Source organism: Gorilla gorilla, chromosome 10, assembly GCF_029281585.2.
Source record: "Gorilla gorilla gorilla isolate KB3781 chromosome 10, NHGRI_mGorGor1-v2.1_pri, whole genome shotgun sequence".
NCBI lineage: Eukaryota > Metazoa > Chordata > Mammalia > Primates > Hominidae > Gorilla > Gorilla gorilla.
Genome location: NC_073234.2, coordinates 5,805,832 through 5,829,285, shown reverse-complemented (window position 1 = coordinate 5,829,285; position 23,454 = coordinate 5,805,832).

Genomic DNA, 23,454 nt, shown 5'->3' with positions numbered 1-23,454 from the left:
TTCCATGTTCATACAGATAGCGGTGTAGATATTTCCATGTTTATACAGATTGCGGTGAAGATGTATGCATATTTACACAGATAGCGGTGTAGATATTTCCATGTTCATACAGATAGCGGTGTAGATATTTCCGTGTTCATCCAGATGGCTGTGTAGATATATCCATGTTCATACAGATAGCGGTGTAGATATTTCCCTGTTCAAACAGATAGCGGTGTAGATATTTCCATGTTTAAACAGATAGCGGTGTAGATATTTCCATGTTTATACAGATAGCGGTGTAGATATCTCCATCTTAATACAGATGGCGGTGTAGATATTTATATGTTCATACAGATGGCGGTGCAGATATTTCCATGTTCATACAGATGGCGGTGTAGATATTTCCGTTTTCATACAGATAGCGGTGTAGTTATTTCCATGTGCAAAGAGATAGCTGTGTAGATATTTCCATGTATATGCAGATCGCTGTGTAGATATTTCCATTTTCATGCAGATAGCGGTGTAGATATTTCCATGTTCAGACAGATAGCTGTGTAGATATTTCCATGTTCATACAGTTAGCGGTGTAGATATTTCCACGTTCATAGAGATGGCGGTGTAGATACTTCCATGTTCACACAGATAGAGGGGCTGATATTTCCATGTTCATACAGATAGCGGTGCTGATATTTCCATGTTTATACAGATATCGGTGTAGATATTTCCATGTTTATACAGATAGCGGTGTAGATATTTCCTTCTTAATACAGATGGCGGTGTAGATATTTATATGTTCGTACAGATGGCGGTGTAGTTATTTCCATGTTTATACAGATAGCAGTGTAGATATCTCCATCTTAATACAGATGGCGGTGTAGATATTTATCTGTTCAAACAGATAGCGGTGTAGATATTTCCATGTTCATACAGATAGCGGTGTAGATATTTCCATGTTCAAACAGATAGCGGTGTAGATATTTCCATGTTCGTACAGATGGCGGTGTTGATATTTATATGTTCATACAGATAGCAGTGTAGATATTTCCATTTTCATGCAGATAGCGGTGTAGATATTTCCATGTTCATACAGATAGCGGTGTAGATATTTCCAAGTTCATACAGATAGCGGTGTAGATATTTCCATGTTTATACAGATAGCGGTGAAGGTGTATGCATGTTTACACAGACAGCGGTGAAGATATTTCCATGTTCATCCAGATGGCTGTGTTGATATATCCATCTTCATACAGATAGCGGTGTAGATATTTCCATGTTCATACAGATAGTGGTGTAGATATTTCCATGTTCATCCATATGGCTGTGTAGATATATCCATGTTCTTACAGATAGCGGTGTAGATATTTCCATGTTCATACAGATAGCGGTGTAGCTATTTCCATGTTCATACAGATAACGGTGTAGCTATTTCCATGTTCATACAGATAGCGGTGTAGATATTTCCATGTTGATACAGATAGCGGTGTAGATATTTCCATGTTCATACAGATAGCGGTGCTGATATTTCCATGTTTCTACAGGCAGCGGTGTAGATATTTCCATGTTTATAGAGATAGCGGTGAAGATGTATGCATGTTTACACAGATAGCGGTGTAGATATTTCCATGTTCATACAGATAGCGGTGTAGATATTTCCATGTTCATCCAGATGGCTGTGGAGATATATCCATGTTCATACAGATAGCAGTGTAGATATTTCCATGTTCATACAGATAGTGGTGTAGATATTTCCATGTTCATACAGATATCGGTGTAGCTATTTCCATGTTCATACAGATAGCGGTGTAGATATTTCCATGTTCGTACAGATAGCGGTGTAGATATTTCCATGTTCCTACAGATAGCTGTGCTGATATTTCCATGTTTATACAGGTAGCGGTGTAGAAATTTCCATGTTTATACAGATAGCGGTGTAGATATTTCCATGTTTATACAGATAGCGGTGTAGATATTTCCAGGTTTATACAGATAGCGGTTTAGATATCTCCATCTTAATACAGATGGCGGTGTAGATATTTATATGTTCATACAGATGGCGGTGTAGATATTTCCATGTTCTTCCAGATGGCTCTGTAGATATATCCATGTTCGTACAGATGGCGGTGAAGATATTTCCATGTTCATACAGATAGTGGTGTAGATATTTCAATGTTCATACAGATAGCGGTGTAGATATTTCCATGTTCATACAGATAGCGGTGTAGCTATTTCCATGTTCATACAGATTGCGGTATAGATATTTCCATGTTCATCCAGATGGCTGTGTAGATATATCCATGTTCATACAGATGGCGGTGTAGATATCTCCATGTTCATACAGATAGAGGGGCTGATATTTCCATGTTCAAACAGATAGCGGTGCTGATATTTCCATTTTTATACAGATAGCGGAGTAGATATTTCCATGTTTATTCAGATAGCTGTGTAGATATCTCCATCTTAATACAGATGGCGGTGTAGTTATTTATATGTTCATACAGATGGCGGTGCAGATATTTCCATGTTCATACAAATGGCGGTGTAGATATTTCCATGTTCATACAGATTTCGGTGCAGCTATTTCCATGTTCAAACAGATGGCGGTGTAGATATTCCATGTTCATACAGATAGCGGTGTAGTTATTTCCATGTGTAAAGAGATAGCTGTGTAGATATTTCCATTTTCATGCAGATAGCGGTGTAGATATTTCCATGTTCAAACAGATAGCGGTGTAGATATTTCCATGTTCATACAGATAGCGGTGTAGATATTTCCATGTTTATACAGATTGCGGTGAAGATGTATGCACATTTACACAGATAGCGGTGTAGATATTTCCATGTTCATACAGATAGCGGTGTAGATATTTCCGTGTTCATCCAGATGGCTGTGTAGATATATCCATGTTCATACAGATAGCGGTGTAGATATTTCCATGTTCATACAGGTAGTGGTGTAGATATTTCCATGTTCATACAGATAGCGGTGTAGCTGTTTCCATGTTCATACAGATAGCGGTGTAGAAATTTCCATGTTCATAGAGATAGCAGTGTAGATATTTCCAAGTTTATACAGATAGCGGTGTAGATATCTCCATCTTAATATAGATGGCGCTGTAGATATTTATATGTTCATACAGATGGCGGTGCAGATATTTCCATGTTCATACAGATGGCCGTGTAGCTATTTCCATGTTTATAGAGATAGCGCTGTACTTATTTCCACGTTTAAAGAGATAGCTTTGTAGATATTTCCATGTATATGCAGATCGCTGTGTAGATATTTCCATTTTCATGCAGATAGCGGTGTAGATATTTCCATGTTCAGACAGATAGCTGTGTAGATATTTCCATGTTCATACAGTTAGCGGTGTAGATATTTCCATGTTCATAGAGATGGCGGTGTAGATACTTCCATGTTCACACAGATAGAGGGGCTGATATTTCCATGTTCATACAGATAGCGGTGCTGATATTTCCATGTTTATACAGATATCGGTGTAGATATTTCCATGTTTATACAGATAGCGGTGTAGATATTTCCTTCTTAATACAGATGGCGGTGTAGATATTTATATGTTCGTACAGATGGCGGTGTGGTTATTTCCATGTTTATACAGATAGCAGTGTAGATATCTCCATCTTAATACAGATGGCGGTGTAGATATTTATCTGTTCAAACAGATAGCGGTGTAGATATTTCCATGTTCATACAGATAGCGGTGTAGATATTTCCATGTTCAAACAGATAGCGGTGTAGATATTTCCATGTTCATACAGATGGCGGTGTTGATATTTATATGTTCATACAGATAGCAGTGAAGATATTTCCATTTTCATGCAGATAGCGGTGTAGATATTTCCATGTTCATACAGATAGCGGTGTAGATATTTCCGTGTTCATACAGATAGCGGTGTAGATATGTCCATGTTTATACAGATAGCGGTGAAGGTGTATGCATGTTTACACAGACAGCGGTGAAGATATTTCCATGTTCATCCAGATGGCTGTGTTGATATATCCATCTTCATACAGATAGCGGTGTAGATATTTCCATGTTCATACAGATAGTGGTGTAGATATTTCCATGTTCATCCATATGGCTGTGTAGATATATCCATGTTCTTACAGATAGCGGTGTAGATATTTCCATGTTCATACAGATAGCGGTGTAGCTATTTCCATGTTCATACAGATAACGGTGTAGCTATTTCCATGTTCATACAGATAGCGGTGTAGATATTTCCATGTTGATACAGATATCGGTGTAGATATTTCCATGTTCATACAGATAGCGGTGCTGATATTTCCATGTTTCTACAGGCAGCGGTGTAGATATTTCCATGTTTATACAGATAGCGGTGAAGATGTATGCATGTTTACACAGATAGCGGTGTAGATATTTCCATGTTCATACAGATAGCGGTGTAGATATTTCCATGTTCATCCAGATGGCTGTGGAGATATATCCATGTTCATACAGATAGCAGTGTAGATATTTCCATGTTCATACAGATAGTGGTGTAGATATTTCCATGTTCATACAGATATCGGTGTAGCTATTTCCATGTTCATACAGATAGCGGTGTAGATATTTCCATGTTCGTACAGATAGCGGTGCTGATATTTCCATGTTTCTACAGGCAGCGGTGTAGATATTTCCATGTTTATACAGATAGCGGTTTAGATATTTCCTTCTTAATACAGATGGCGGAGTAGATATTTATATGTTCATACAGATGGCGGTGCTGATATTTCCATGTTCATACACATGGCGGTGTAGATATTTCCCTGTTTATACATATAGCGGTGTAGTTATTTCCATGTGTAAAGAGATAGCTGTGTAGATATTTCCATGTATATGCAGATAGCTTTGTAGATATTTCCATTTTCATGCAGATAGTGCTGTAGATATTTACATGTTCAAACAGATAGCGGTGTAGATATTTCCATGTTCATTCAGATAGCTTTGTAGATATTTCCATGTTCATACAGATAGCGGTGTAGATATTTCCATGTTCATACAGATAGCGGTGTAGATATTTCCATGTTCATGCAGATAGCGGTGTGGATATTTCCATATTCATCCAGAGGGCTGTGTAGATATATCCATGTTCATACAGATAGCGTTGTAGATATTTCCATGTTTATACAGATAGCGGTGAAGATGTATGCATGTTTACACAGATAGCGGTGTAGATATTTCCATGTTCATACAGATAGCGGTGTAGATATTTCAATGTTCATACAGATAGCGGTTTAGATATTTCCTTCTTAATACAGATGGCGGTGTAGATATTTATATGTCCATACAGATGGTGGTGCAGATATTTCCATGTTCATACAGATGGCGGTGTAGACATTTCCATGTTTATAGATATAGTGGTGTACTTATTTCCATGTGTTAAGAGATAGCTGTGTAGATATTTCCATGTGTATGCAGATAGCTGTGTAGATATTTCCATTTTCATGCAGACAGCGGTGTAGATATTTCCATGTTCATACAGATAGCGGTGTAGTTATTTCCATGTGTAAAGAGATAGCTGGGTAGATATTTCCATTTTCATGCAGATAGCGGTGTAGATATTTCCATGTTCAAACAGATAGCGGTGTAGATATTTCCATGTTCATACAGATAGCGGTGTAGATATTTCCATGTTTATACAGATTGCGGTGAAGATGTATGCACATTTACACAGATAGCGTTGTAGATATTTCCATGTTCATACAGATAGCGGTGTAGATATTTCCGTGTTCATCCAGATGGCTGTGTAGATATATCCATGTTCATACAGATAGCGGTGTAGATATTTCCATGTTCATACAGGTAGTGGTGTAGATATTTCCATGTTCATACAGATAGCGGTGTAGCTGTTTCCATGTTCATACAGATAGCGGTGTAGAAATTTCCATGTTCATAGAGATAGCAGTGTAGATATTTCCAAGTTTATACAGATAGCGGTGTAGATATCTCCATCTTAATATAGATGGCGGTGTAGATATTTATATGTTCATACAGATGGCGGTGAAGATATTTCCATGTTCATACAGATGGCCGTGTAGCTATTTCCATGTTTATAGAGATAGCGCTGTACTTATTTCCACGTTTAAAGAGATAGCTTTGTAGATATTTCCATGTATATGCAGATCGCTGTGTAGATATTTCCATTTTCATGCAGATAGCGGTGTAGATATTTCCATGTTCAGACAGATAGCTGTGTAGATATTTCCATGTTCATACAGTTAGCGGTGTAGATATTTCCACGTTCATAGAGATGGCGGTGTAGATACTTCCATGTTCACACAGATAGAGGGGCTGATATTTCCATGTTCATACAGATAGCGGTGCTGATATTTCCATGTTTATACAGATATCGGTGTAGATATTTCCATGTTTATACAGATAGCGGTGTAGATATTTCCTTCTTAATACAGATGGCGGTGTAGATATTTATATGTTCGTACAGATGGCGGTGTAGTTATTTCCATGTTTATACAGATAGCAGTGTAGATATCTCCATCTTAATACAGATGGCGGTGTAGATATTTATCTGTTCAAACAGATAGCGGTGTAGATATTTCCATGTTCATACAGATAGCGGTGTAGATATTTCCATGTTCAAACAGATAGCGGTGTAGATATTTCCATGTTCATACAGATGGCGGTGTTGATATTTATATGTTCATACAGATAGCAGTGTAGATATTTCCATTTTCATGCAGATAGCGGTGTAGATATTTCCATGTTCATACAGATAGCGGTGTAGATATTTCCAAGTTCATACAGATAGCGGTGTAGATATTTCCATGTTTATACAGATAGCGGTGAAGGTGTATGCATGTTTACACAGACAGCGGTGAAGATATTTCCATGTTCATCCAGATGGCTGTGTTGATATATCCATCTTCATACAGATAGCGGTGTAGATATTTCCATGTTCATACAGATAGTGGTGTAGATATTTCCATGTTCATCCATATGGCTGTGTAGATATATCCATGTTCTTACAGATAGCGGTGTAGATATTTCCATGTTCATACAGATAGCGGTGTAGCTATTTCCATGTTCATACAGATAACGGTGTAGCTATTTCCATGTTCATACAGATAGCGGTGTAGATATTTCCATGTTGATACAGATAGCGGTGTAGATATTTCCATGTTCATACAGATAGCGGTGCTGATATTTCCATGTTTCTACAGGCAGCGGTGTAGATATTTCCATGTTTATAGAGATAGCGGTGAAGATGTATGCATGTTTACACAGATAGCGGTGTAGATATTTCCATGTTCATACAGATAGCGGTGTAGATATTTCCATGTTCATCCAGATGGCTGTGGAGATATATCCATGTTCATACAGATAGCAGTGTAGATATTTCCATGTTCATACAGATAGTGGTGTAGATATTTCCATGTTCATACAGATATCGGTGTAGCTATTTCCATGTTCATACAGATAGCGGTGTAGATATTTCCATGTTCGTACAGATAGCGGTGTAGATATTTCCATGTTCCTACAGATAGCTGTGCTGATATTTCCATGTTTATACAGGTAGCGGTGTAGAAATTTCCATGTTTATACAGATAGCGGTGTAGATATTTCCATGTTTATACAGATAGCGGTGTAGATATTTCCAGGTTTATACAGATAGCGGTTTAGATATCTCCATCTTAATACAGATGGCGGTGTAGATATTTATATGTTCATACAGATGGCGGTGTAGATATTTCCATGTTCTTCCAGATGGCTCTGTAGATATATCCATGTTCGTACAGATGGCGGTGAAGATATTTCCATGTTCATACAGATAGTGGTGTAGATATTTCCATGTTCATACAGATAGCGGTGTAGATATTTCCATGTTCATACAGATAGCGGTGTAGCTATTTCCATGTTCATACAGATTGCGGTATAGATATTTCCATGTTCATCCAGATGGCTGTGTAGATATATCCATGTTCATACAGATGGCGGTGTAGATATCTCCATGTTCATACAGATAGAGGGGCTGATATTTCCATGTTCAAACAGATAGCGGTGCTGATATTTCCATTTTTATACAGATAGCGGAGTAGATATTTCCATGTTTATTCAGATAGCTGTGTAGATATCTCCATCTTAATACAGATGGCGGTGTAGTTATTTATATGTTCATACAGATGGCGGTGCAGATATTTCCATGTTCATACAAATGGCGGTGTAGATATTTCCATGTTCATACAGATTTCGGTGCAGCTATTTCCATGTTCAAACAGATGGCGGTGTAGATATTCCATGTTCATACAGATAGCGGTGTAGTTATTTCCATGTGTAAAGAGATAGCTGTGTAGATATTTCCATTTTCATGCAGATAGCGGTGTAGATATTTCCATGTTCAAACAGATAGCGGTGTAGATATTTCCATGTTCATACAGATAGCGGTGTAGATATTTCCATGTTTATACAGATTGCGGTGAAGATGTATGCACATTTACACAGATAGCGGTGTAGATATTTCCATGTTCATACAGATAGCGGTGTAGATATTTCCGTGTTCATCCAGATGGCTGTGTAGATATATCCATGTTCATACAGATAGCGGTGTAGATATTTCCATGTTCATACAGGTAGTGGTGTAGATATTTCCATGTTCATACAGATAGCGGTGTAGCTGTTTCCATGTTCATACAGATAGCGGTGTAGAAATTTCCATGTTCATAGAGATAGCAGTGTAGATATTTCCAAGTTTATACAGATAGCGGTGTAGATATCTCCATCTTAATATAGATGGCGGTGTAGATATTTATATGTTCATACAGATGGCGGTGCAGATATTTCCATGTTCATACAGATGGCCGTGTAGCTATTTCCATGTTTATAGAGATAGCGCTGTACTTATTTCCACGTTTAAAGAGATAGCTTTGTAGATATTTCCATGTATATGCAGATCGCTGTGTAGATATTTCCATTTTCATGCAGATAGCGGTGTAGATATTTCCATGTTCAGACAGATAGCTGTGTAGATATTTCCATGTTCATACAGTTAGCGGTGTAGATATTTCCATGTTCATAGAGATGGCGGTGTAGATACTTCCATGTTCACACAGATAGAGGGGCTGATATTTCCATGTTCATACACATAGCGGTGCTGATATTTCCATGTTTATACAGATATCGGTGTAGATATTTCCATGTTTATACAGATAGCGGTGTAGATATTTCCTTCTTAATACAGATGGCGGTGTAGATATTTATATGTTCGTACAGATGGCGGTGTAGTTATTTCCATGTTTATACAGATAGCAGTGTAGATATCTCCATCTTAATACAGATGGCGGTGTAGATATTTATCTGTTCAAACAGATAGCGGTGTAGATATTTCCATGTTCATACAGATAGCGGTGTAGATATTTCCATGTTCAAACAGATAGCGGTGTAGATATTTCCATGTTCATACAGATAGCAGTGTAGATATTTCCATTTTCATGCAGATAGCGGTGTAGATATTTCCATGTTCATACAGATAGCGGTGTAGATATTTCCAAGTTCATACAGATAGCGGTGTAGATATTTCCATGTTTATACAGATAGCGGTGAAGGTCTATGCATGTTTACACAGACAGCGGTGAAGATATTTCCATGTTCATCAAGATGGCTGTGTTGATATATCCATCTTCATACAGATAGCGGTGTAGATATTTCCATGTTCATACAGATAGTGATGTAGATATTTCCATGTTCATCCATATGGCTGTGTAGATATATCCATGTTCTTACAGATAGCGGTGTAGATATTTCCATGTTCATACAGATAGCGGTGTAGCTATTTCCATGTTCATACAGATAACGGTGTAGCTATTTCCATGTTCATACAGATAGCGGTGTAGATATTTCCATGTTGATATAGATAGCGGTGTAGATATTTCCATGTTCATACAGATAGCGGTGCTGATATTTCCATGTTTCTACAGGCAGCGGTGTAGATATTTCCATGTTTATACAGATAGCGGTTTAGATATTTCCTTCTTAATACAGATGGCGGAGTAGATATTTATATGTTCATACAGATGGCGGTGCTGATATTTCCATGTTCATACACATGGCGGTGTAGATATTTCCCTGTTTATACATATAGCGGTGTAGTTATTTCCATGTGTAAAGAGATAGCTGTGTAGATATTTCCATGTATATGCAGATAGCTTTGTAGATATTTCCATTTTCATGCAGATAGTGCTGTAGATATTTACATGTTCAAACAGATAGCGGTGTAGATATTTCCATGTTCATTCAGATAGCTTTGTAGATATTTCCATGTTCATACAGATAGCGGTGTAGATATTTCCATGTTCATACAGATAGCGGTGTAGATATTTCCATGTTCATGCAGATAGCGGTGTGGATATTTCCATATTCATCCAGAGGGCTGTGTAGATATATCCATGTTCATACAGATAGCGTTGTAGATATTTCCATGTTTATACAGATAGCGGTGAAGATGTATGCATGTTTACACAGATAGCGGTGTAGATATTTCCATGTTCATACAGATAGCGGTGTAGATATTTCAATGTTCATACAGATAGCGGTTTAGATATTTCCTTCTTAATACAGATGGCGGTGTAGATATTTATATGTCCATACAGATGGTGGTGCAGATATTTCCATGTTCATACAGATGGCGGTGTAGACATTTCCATGTTTATAGTTATAGTGGTGTACTTATTTCCATGTGTTAAGAGGTAGCTGTGTAGATATTTCCATGTGTATGCAGATAGCTGTGTAGATATTTCCATTTTCATGCTGACAGCGGTGTAGATATTTCCATGTTCAAACAGATAGCGGTGTAGATATTTCCATGTTCATACAGATAGCGGTGTAGATATTTCCATGTTCATACAGATAGCGGTGTAGATATTTCCATGTTCATACAGATAGCGGTGTAGATATTTCCATGTTCATACAGATAGCGGTGCTGATATTTCTTTGTTTATACAGGTAGTGGTGTAGATATTTCCATGTTTATACAGATAGCGGTGTGGATATTTCCATGTTTATACAGATAGCGGTGTAGATATTTCCATGTTTATACAGAGAGCTGTGTAGAAATCTCCATCTTAATACAGATGGTGGTGTAGATATTTATATGTTCATACAGATGGCAGTGCAGATATTTCCATGTTCATACAGTTGGCGGTGTAGATATTTCCATGTTCATACAGATAGCGGTGTAGTTATTTCCATGTGTAAAGAGATAGCTGTGTAGATATTTAAATGTATATGCAGATAGCAGTGTAGATATTTCCATTTTCATGCAGATAGCGGTGTAGATATTTCCATGTTCAAACAGATAGCGGTGTAGATATTTCCATGTTCATACAGATAGCGGTGTAGATATTTCCATGTTTATACAGATAGCGGTGAAGATGTATGCATGTTTACACAGATAGCGGTGTAGATATTTCCATCTTCATCCAGATGGCTGTGTAGATATATCCATGATCACACAGAGAGCGGTGTAGCTATTTCCATGTTCATACAGATAGCGGTGTAGATATTTCCATGTTCATACAGATAGCGGTGTAGATATTTCCATGTTCATACAGATAGCGGTGCTGATATTTCCATGTTTCTACAGGCAGCGGTGTATATATTTCCATGTTTATACAGATAGCGGTTTAGATATTTCCTTCTTAATACAGATGGCGGTGTAGATATTTATATGTTCATACAGATGGCGGTGTAGATATTTCCATGTTTATACAGATAGCAGTGTAGATATCTCCATCTTAATACAGATGGCGGTGTAGATATTTATATGTTCATACAGATGGCGGTGCAGATATTTCCATGTTCAAACAGATGGCGGTGTAGATATTTCCATGCTCATACAGATAGCGGTGTAGTTATTTCCATGTGTAAAGAGATAGCTGTGTAGATATTTCAATGTATATGCAGATAGCAGTGTAGATGTTTCCATTTTCATGCACATAGCGGTGTAGATATTTCCATGTTCAAACAGATAGCGGTGTAGATATTACCATGTTCATACAGATAGCGGTGTAGATATTTCCATGTTCATACAGATAGCGGTGCTGATATTTCCATGTTTATACAGGCAGCGTTGTAGATATTTCCATGTTTATACAGATAGCGGTTTAGATATTTCCTTCATAATAGAGATGGCGGTGTAGATATTTATATGTTCATACAGATGGCGGTGTAGATATTTCCATGTTTATACAGATAGCAGTGTAGATATCTCCATCTTAATACAGATGGCGGTGTAGATATTCATATGTTCATACAGAAGGCGGTGTAGATATTTCCATGTTCATACAGATAGCGGTGTAGTTATTTCCACGTGTAAAGAGATAGCTGTGTAGATATTTAAATGTATATGCAGATAGCAGTGTAGATATTTCCATTTTCATGCAGATAGCGGTGTAGATATTTCCATGTTCAAACAGATAGCGGTGTAGATATTTCCATGTTCGTACAGATAGCGGTGTAGATATTTCCATGTTCATACAGATAGCGGTGTAGATATTTCCATGTTTTTACAGATAGCGGTGAAGATCTATGCATGTTTACACTGATAGCGGTGTAGATATTTCCATGTTCATCCAGATGGCTGTGTAGATATATCCATGTTCAAACAGATAGCGGTGTAGATATTTCCATGTTCATACAGATAGCGGTGTAGATATTTCCATGTTCATCCAGATGGCTGTGTAGATATATCCATGTTCATACAGATAGTGGGGTAGCTATTTCCATTTTCATACAGATAACGGTGTAGCTATTTCCATGTTCACACAGATAGCAGTGTAGATATTTCCATGTTCATACAGATAGCGGTGTAGATATTTCCATGTTCATACAGATTGCGGTGCTGATATTTCCATGTTTATACAGGCAGCGGTGTAGATATTTCCATGTTTATACAGATAGCGGTTTAGATATTTCCTTCTTAATACAGATGGCGGTGTAGATATTTATATGTTCATACAGATGGCGGTGCAGATATTTCCAAGTTCATACAGATGGCGGTGTAGATATTTCCATGTTTATTGATATAGCGGTGTAGTTATTTCCATGTGTAAAGAGATAGCTGTGTAGATATTTCCATGTAAATGCAGATAGCTTTGTAGATATTTCCATTTTCATGCAGATAGCCGAGTAGATATTTACATGTTCAAACAGATAGCGGTGTAGATATTTCCATGTTCATTCAGATAGCTTTGTAGATATTTCAATGTTCATACAGATAGCGGTGTGGATATTTCCATGTTCATACAGATAGCGGTGTAGATATTTCCATGTTCATACAGATAGCGGTGCTGATATTTCCATGTTTATACAGGTAGCTGTGTAGATATTTCCATGTTTATACAGATAGCGGTGTAGATATTTCCATGTTTATACAGATAGCGGTGTAGATATTTCCATGTTTATTCAGATAGCGGTGTAGATTTCTCCATCTTAATACAGATGGCGGTGTAGATATTTATATGTTCATACAGATGGCGATGCAGATATTTCCATGTTCATACAGATGGCGGTGTAGATATTTCCACGTTCATACAGATAGCGGTGTAGTTATTTCCATGTGTAAAGAGATAGCTGTGTACATATTTCCATGTATACGCAGATAGCTTTGTAGATATTTCCATGTTCATGCAGATAGCGGTGTATATATTTCCATCTTCAAACAGATAGCGGTGTAGATATTTCCATGTTCATACAGATAGCGGTGTAGATATTTCCATGTTTATACAGATAGCAGTGAAGATGTATGCAAGTTTAAACAGATAGCGGTGTGGATATTTCCATGTTCATCCAGAGGCTGTGTAGATATATCAATGTTCATACAGATAGCGGTGTAGATATTTCCATGTTCATACTGATAGTGGTGCAGATATTTCCATGGTCATACAGATAGCGGTGTAGATATTTCCATGTTCATACAGATAGTGGTGTAGATATTTCCATATTTATACAGATAGCGGTGAAGGTATATGCATGTTTACACAGATAGCGGTGTAGATATTTCCATGTTCATCCAGATGGCTGTGTAGATATATCCATGTTCATACAGATAGCGGTGTAGATATTTCCATGTTCATTCAGATAGCGGTGTAGCTATTTCCATGTTCATACAGATAGCGGTGTAGATATTTCCATGTTTATACTGATAGCGGTGAAGATGTATGCATGTTTACACAGATAGCGGTGTAGATATTTCCATGTTAATACAGATAGTGGTGTAGATATTTCCATGTTCATCCAGATGGCTGTGTAGATATATCCATGTTCATACAGATAGTGGTGTAGATATTTCCATGTTCATACAGATAGTGGTGAAGATATTTCCATGTTCATACAGATAGCGGTGCAGATATTTCCATGTTTATCCAGATAGCGGTGTAGATATTTCCATGTTCATACAGATAGCGGTGAAGATGTATGCATGTTTACACAGATAGCGGTGTGGATATTTCCATGTTCATCCAGAGGGCTCTGTAGATATATCCATGTTCATACAGATAGCGGTGTAGATATTTCCATGTTTATACAGATAGCGGTGTAGATATCTCCATCTTAATACAGATGGCGGTGTAGATATTTACATGTTCTTACAGATGGCGGTGCAGATATTTCCATGTTCATACAGATGGCGGTGTAGATATTTCCATGTTCATACAGATAGCGGTGTAGTTCTTTCCATGTGTAAAGAGATAGCTGTGTAGATATTCCCATGTATATGCAGATAGCAGTGCAGATATTTCCATTTTCATGCAGATAGCGGTGTAGATATTTCCACGTTCAAACAGATAGCGGTGTAGATATTTCCATGTTCATACAGATAGCGGTGCAGATATTTCCATGTTCATACAGATAGCGGTGTAGCTATTTCCATGTTCATTCAGATAGCGGTGTAGATATTTCCATGTTTATACAGATAGCGGTGAAGATGTATGCATGTTTACACAGATAGCGGTGTAAATATTTCCATGATCATACAGATATCGGTGTAGATATTTCCATGTTCATCCAGATGGCTGTGTAGATATATCCATGTTCACACAGATAGCGGTGTAGATATTTCCATGTTCATACAGATAGTGGTGTAGATATTTCCATGTTCATACAGATAGCAGTGTATTTATTTCCATGTTCATACAGATAGCGGTGTAGATATTTCCATGTTCGTACAGATAGCGGTGTAGATATTTCCGTGTTCATACAGATAGCAGTGCTGATATTTCCATGTTTATACGGGTAGCGGTGTAGAAATTTCCATGTTTATACAGATAGAGGTGTAGATATTTCCATGTTTATACAGATAGCGGTGTAGATATTTCCATGTTTATACAGATAACGGTGTAGATATTTCCATGCTCATACAGATAGCGGTGTAGTTATTTCCATGTGTAAAGAGATAGCTGTGTAGATATTTCAATGTATATGCAGATAGCAGTGTAGATGTTTCCATTTTCACGCACATAGCGGTGTAGATATTTCCATGTTCAAACAGATAGCGGTGTAGATATTTCCATGTTCATACAGATAGCGGTGTAGATATTTCCATGTTCATACAGATAGCGGTGCTGATATTTCCATGTTTATACAGGCAGCGTTGTAGATATTTCCATGTTTATACAGATAGCGGTTTAGATATTTCCTTCTTAATAGAGATGGCGGTGTAGATATTTATATGTTCATACAGATGGCGGTGTAGATATTTCCATGTTTATACAGATAGCAGTGTAGATATCTCCATCTTAATACAGATGGCGGTGTAGATATTCATATGTTCATACAGAAGGTGGTGTAGATATTTCCATGTTCATACAGATAGCGGTGTAGTTATTTCCACGTGTAAAGAGATAGCTGTGTAGATATTTAAATGTATATGCAGATAGCAGTGTAGATATTTCCATTTTCATGCAGATAGCGGTGTAGATATTTCCATGTTCAAACAGATAGCGGTGTAGATATTTCCATGTTCGTACAGATAGCGGTGTAGATATTTCCATGTTCATACAGATAGCGGTGTAGATATTTCCATGTTTATACAGATAGCGGTGAAGATCTATGCATGTTTACACTGATAGCGGTGTAGATATTTCCATGTTCATCCAGATGGCTGTGTAGATATATCCATGTTCAAACAGATAGCGGTGTAGATATTTCCATGTTCATACAGATAGCGGTGTAGATATTTCCATGTTCATCCAGATGGCTGTGTAGATATATCCATGTTCATACAGATAGTGGGGTAGCTATTTCCATTTTCATACAGATAACGGTGTAGCTATTTCCATGTTCACACAGATAGCAGTGTAGATATTTCCATGTTCATACAGATAGCGGTGTAGATATTTCCATGTTCATACAGATTGCGGTGCTGATATTTCCATGTTTATACAGGCAGCGGTGTAGATATTTCCATGTTTATACAGATAGCGGTTTAGATATTTCCTTCTTAATACAGATGGCGGTGTAGATATTTATATGTTCATACAGATGGCGGTGCAGATATTTCCAAGTTCATACAGATGGCGGTGTAGATATTTCCATGTTTATTGATATAGCGGTGTAGTTATTTCCATGTGTAAAGAGATAGCTGTGTAGATATTTCCATGTAAATGCAGATAGCTTTGTAGATATTTCCATTTTCATGCAGATAGCCGAGTAGATATTTACATGTTCAAACAGATAGCGGTGTAGATATTTCCATGTTCATTCAGATAGCTTTGTAGATATTTCAATGTTCATACAGATAGCGGTGTGGATATTTCCATGTTCATACAGATAGCGGTGCTGATATTTCCATGTTTATACAGGTAGCTGTGTAGATATTTCCATGTTTATACAGATAGCGGTGTAGATATTTCCATGTTTATACAGATAGCGGTGTAGATATTTCCATGTTTATTCAGATAGCGGTGTAGATATCTCCATCTTAATACAGATGGCGGTGTAGATATTTATATGTTCATACAGATGGCGATGCAGATATTTCCATGTTCATACAGATGGCGGTGTAGATATTTCCACGTTCATACAGATAGCGGTGTAGTTATTTCCATGTGTAAAGAGATAGCTGTGTACATATTTCCATGTATACGCAGATAGCTTTGTAGATATTTCCATGTTCATGCAGATAGCGGTGTATATATTTCCATCTTCAAACAGATAGCGGTGTAGATATTTCCATGTTCATACAGATAGCGGTGTAGATATTTCCATGTTTATACAGATAGCAGTGAAGATGTAAGCAAGTTTAAACAGATAGCGGTGTGGATATTTCCATGTTCATCCAGAGGCTGTGTAGATATATCAATGTTCATACAGATAGCGGTGTAGATATTTCCATGTTCATACTGATAGTGGTGCAGATATTTCCATGGTCATACAGATAGCGGTGTAGATATTTCCATGTTCATACAGATACTGGTGTAGATATTTCCATATTTATACAGATAGCGGTGAAGATATATGCATGTTTACACAGATAGCGGTGTAGATATTTCCATGTTCATCCAGATGGCTGTGTAGATATATCCATATTCATACAGATAGCGGTGTAGATATTTCCATGTTCATTCAGATAGCGGTGTAGCTATTTCCATGTTCATACAGATAGCGGTGTAGATATTTCCATGTTTATACTGATAGCGGTGAAGATGTATGCATGTTTACACAGATAACGGTGTAGATATTTCCATGTTAATACAGATAGTGGTGTAGATATTTCCATGTTCATCCAGATGGCTGTGTAGATATATCCATGTTCATACAGATAGTGGTGTAGATATTTCCATGTTCATACAGATAGTGGTGAAGATATTTCCATGTTCATACAGATAGCGGTGCAGATATTTCCATGTTCATACAGATTGCGGTGTAGATATTTCCATGTTCATACAGATAGCGGTGAAGATGTATGCATGTTTACACAGATAGCGGTGTGGATATTTCCATGTTCATCCAGAGGGCTCTGTAGATATATCCATGTTCATACAGATAGCGGTGTAGATATTTCCATGTTTATACAGATAGCGGTGTAGATATCTCCATCTTAATACAGATGGCGGTGTAGATATTTACATGTTCTTACAGATGGCGGTGCAGATATTTCCATGTTCATACAGATGGCGGTGTAGATATTTCCATGTTCATACAGATAGCGGTGTAGTTATTTCCATGTGTAAAGAGATAGCTGTGTAGATATTCCCATGTATATGCAGATAGCAGTGCAGATATTTCCATTTTCATGCAGATAGCGGTGTAGATATTTCCACGTTCAAACAGATAGCGGTGTAGATATTTCCATGTTCATACAGATAGCGGTGCAGATATTTCCATGTTCATACAGATAGCGGTGTAGCTATTTCCATGTTCATTCAGATAGCGGTGTAGATATTTCCATGTTTATACAGATAGCGGTGAAGATGTATGCATGTTTACACAGATAGCGGTGTAAATATTTCCATGATCATACAGATATCGGTGTAGATACTTCCATGTTCATCCAGATGGCTGTGTAGATATATCCATGTTCATACAGATAGCGGGGTAGATATTTCCATGTTCATACAGATAGTGGTGTAGATATTTCCATGTTCATACAGATAGCAGTGTATTTATTTCCATGTTCATACAGATAGCGGTGTAGATATTTCCATGTTCGTACAGATAGCGGTGTAGATATTTCCGTGTTCATACAGATAGCAGTGCTGATATTTCCATGTTTATACGGGTAGCGGTGTAGAAATTTCCATGTTTATACAGATAGCGGTGTAGATATTTCCATGTTTATACAGATAGCGGTGTAGATATTTCCATGTTTATACAGATAGCGGTGTAGATATTTCCATGTTTATTCAGATATCGGTGTAGATATCTCCATCTTAATACAGATGGCGGTGTAGATATTTATATGTTCATACAGATGGCGGTGCAGATATTTCTATGTTCATACAGATGGCGGTGTAGATATTTCCATGTTCATACAGAGAGCGGTGTAGTTATTTCCATGTGTAAAGAGATAGCTGTGTAGATATTTCCATCTATATGCAGATAGCTGTGTAGATATTTCCATTTTCATGCAGATAGCGGTGTATATATTTCCATCTTCAAACAGATAGCGGTGTAGATATTTCCATGTTCATACAGATAGCGTTGTAGATATTTCCATGTTTATACAGATAGCGGTGAAGATGTATGCATGTTTACACAGATTGCGGTGTGGATATTTCCATGTTCATCCAGAGGGCTGTGTAGATATATTCATGTTCATACAGATAGCGGTGTAGATATTTCCATGTTCATACAGATAGCGGTGTAGTTATTTCCATGTTCATTCAGATAGCGTTGCTGATATTTCCATGTTTATACAGGTAGCGGTGTAGATATTTCCATGTTTATACAGATAGTTGTGTGGATATTTCCATGTTTATACAGATAGTGGTGTAGATATTTCCATGTTTATACAGATAGCGGTGTAGATATCTCCATCTTAATACAGATGGAGGTGCAGATATTTCCATGTTCATACAGATGGCGGTGTAGATATTTCCATGTTCATACAGATAGCGGTGTTGTTATTTCCATGTGTAAAGAGATAGCTGTGTAGATATTTCCTTGTATATGCAGATAGCTGTGAAGATATTTCCATTTTCATGCAGATACCGGTGTATATATTTCCATGTTCAAACAGATAGCGGTGTAGATATTTCCATGTTCATACAGATAGCGGTGTAGATATTTCCATGTTCATACAGATAGCGGTGCTGATATTTCCATGTTTATACAGATAGCGGTGAAGATCTATGCATGTTTACACAGATAGCGGTGTAGATACTTCCATGTTCATACAGATAGCGGTGTAGCTATTTCCATGTTGATACAGATAACGGTGTAGCTATTTCCGTGTTCATACAGATAGCGGTGTAGATATTTCCATGTTCATACAGATAGCGGTGTAGGTATTTCCATGTTCATACATTTAGCGGTGTAGATATTTCCATGTTCATCCAGATGGCTGTGTAGATATATCCATGTTCATACAGATGGCGGTGTAGATATCTCCCTGTTCATACAGATAGAGGGGCTGATATTTCCATGTTCATACAGATAGCGGTGCTGATATTTCCATGTTTATACAGATAGCGATTTAGATATTTCCATGTTTATTCAGATAGCGGTGTAGTTATTTCCATGTGTAAAGAGATAGCTGTGTAGATATTTAAATGTATATGCAGATAGCAGTGTAGATATTTCCATTTTCATGCAGATAGCCGTGTAGATATTTCCATGTTCATACAGATAGCGGTGTAGATATTTCCATGTTCATACAGATAGCGGTGCTGATATTTCCATGTTTATACAGGCAGCGGTGTAGATATTTCCATGTTTATACAGATAGCGGTTTAGATATTTCCTTCTTAATACAGATGGCGGTGTAGATATTTATATGTTCGTAGAGATGGCGGTGTAGATATTTCCATGTTTATACAGATAGCAGTGTAGATATCTCCATCTTAATACAGATGGCGGTGTAGATATTTATATGTTCATACAGATGTCGGTGAAGATATTTCCATGTTCATACAGATGGCGGTGTAGATATTTCCATGTTCATACAGATTGCGGTGTAGTTATTTCCATGTCTAAAGAGATAGCTGTGTAGATACTTAAATGTATATGCAGATAGCAGTGTAGATATTTCCATTTTCATGCAGATAGCGGTGTAGATATTTCCATGTTCAAACAGATAGCGGTGTAGATATTTCCATGTTCATACAGATAGTGGTGTAGATATTTACATGTTTATACAGATAGCGGCGAAGATCTATGCATGTTTACACAGATAGCGGTGTAGATATTTCCATGTTTATTCAGATAGCGGTGTAGATATCTCCATCTTAATACAGATGGCGGTGTAGATATTTATATGTTCATACAGATGGCGGTGCAGATATTTCCATGTTCATACAGATGGCGGTGTAGATATTTCCATGTTCATACAGATAGTGGTGTAGTTATTTCCATGTGTAAAGAGATAGCTGTGTAGATATTTCCATGTATATGCAGATAGCTGTGTAGATATTTCCATTTTCATGCAGATAGCGGTGTATATATTTCCATCTTCAAACAGATAGCGGTGTAGATATTTCCATGTTCATACAGATAGTGGTGTAGATATTTCCATGTTTATACAGATAGCGGTGAAGATGTATGCATGTTTACAGAGATAGCGGTGTGGATATTTCCATGTTCATCCAGAGGTCTGTGTAGATATATCCATGTTCATTCAGATGGCTGTGTAGATATATCCATGTTCATACAGATGGCAGTGAAGGTATTTCCATGTTCATACACATAGCGGTGTAGATATTCCCATGTTCATACAGATAGCGGTGTAGATATCTCCATGTTCATACAGATAGAGGGGATGATATTTCCATGTTCATACAGATAGCGGTGCTGATATTTCCATGTTTATACAGGTAGCGGTGTAGATATTTCCATGTTTATACAGATAGCGGTGTAGATATTTCCATGTTTATACAGATAGCAGTGGAGGTATCTACATCTTAATACAGATGGCGGTGTAGATATGTAAATGATCATACAGATGTGGGTGCAGCTTTTTCCATGTTCATACAGATGGCGGTGTAGATATTTCCATGTTCATTCAGATAGCAGTGTAGATATTTCCATGTTTGTACAGATAGCGGTGAAGATGTATGCATGTTTACACAGATAGCGGTGTAGATATTTCCATGTTCGTACAGATAGCGGTGTAGATATTTCCATGTTCATCCAGATGGCTTTGTAGATATATCCATGTTCATACAGATGGCGGTGAAGATATTTCTATGTTCATACACATAGCGGTGTAGTTATTTCCATGTGTAAAGAGATAGCTGTGTAGATATTTCCATGTATATGCAGATAGCTGTGTATATATTTCCATTTTCATGCAGATAGCGGTGTAGATATTTCCACGTTTATACAGATAGCGGTGTAGATATTTCCATGTTTATACAGATAGCGGTTTAGATATTTCCTTCTTAATACAGATGGCTGTGTAGATATTTATATGTTCGTAGAGATGGCGGTGTAGATATTTCCATGTTTATACAGATAGCAGTGTAGATATCTCCATCTTAATACATATGGCGGTGTAGATATTTATATGTTCATACAGATGTCGGTGCAGATATTTCCATGTTCATACAGATGGCGGTGTAGATATTTCCATGTTCATACAGATAGCGGTGTAGTTATTTCCATGAGGAAAGAGATAGCTGTGTAGATATTTAAATGTATATGCAGATACCAGTGTAGATATTTCCATTTTCATGTAGATAGCGGTGTAGATATTTCCATGTTCAAACAGATAGCGGTGTAGATATTTCCATGTTCATACAGATAGCGGTGTAGATATTTACAAGTTTATACAGATAGCGGCGAAGATCTATGCATGTTTACACAGATAGCCGTGTAGATATTTCCATGTTCATCCAGAGGGCTGTGTAGATATATCCATGTTCATACAGATAGCGTTGTAGCTATTTCCATGTTCATACAGATAGCGGTGTAGATATTTCCATGTTCATACAGATAGCGGTGTAGATATTTCCATGTTCATACAGATAGCGGTGCTGATATTTCCATGTTTATACTGGCAGCGGTGTAGATATTTCCATGTTTATACAGATAGCGGTTTAGATATTTCCTTCTTAATACAGATGGCGGTGTAGATATTTATATGTTCATAGAGATGGCGGTGTAGGTATTTCCATGTTTATACAGATAGCAGTGTAGATATCTCCATCTTAATACAGATGGCGGTGTAGATATTTATATGTTCATTCAGATGGCGGTGTAGTTATTTCCATGTGTAAGGAGATAGCTGTGTAGATATTTAAATGTATATGCAGATAGCAGTGTAGATATTTCCATGTTCATGCAGATAGCGGTGTAGATATTTCCATGTTCAAACAGATAGCGGTGTAGCTATTTCCATGTTCATCCAGATGGCTGTGTAGATATTTCCATGTTCATACAGATAGCGGTGTAGATATTTCCATGTTTATACAGATAGCGGTGAAGATCTATGCGTGTTTACACAGATAGCGGTGTAGATATTTCCATGTTCATCCAGATGGCTGTGTAGATATATCCATGTTCATACAGATGGCGGTGAAGATATTTCCATGTTCATGCAGATAGCTGTGTTGTTATTTCCATGTGTAAAGAGATAGCTGTGTAGATATTTCCATGTATATGCACATAGCTGTGTATTTATTTCCATTTTCATGCAGATAGCAGTTTAGATATTTCCATGTTCATACAGATAGCGTTGCTGATATTTCCATGTTTATACAGATAGCGGTGCTGATATTTCCATGTTTATACAGATAGTGGTGTAGATATTTCCATGTTCATACAGATAGCGGTGTAGCTATTT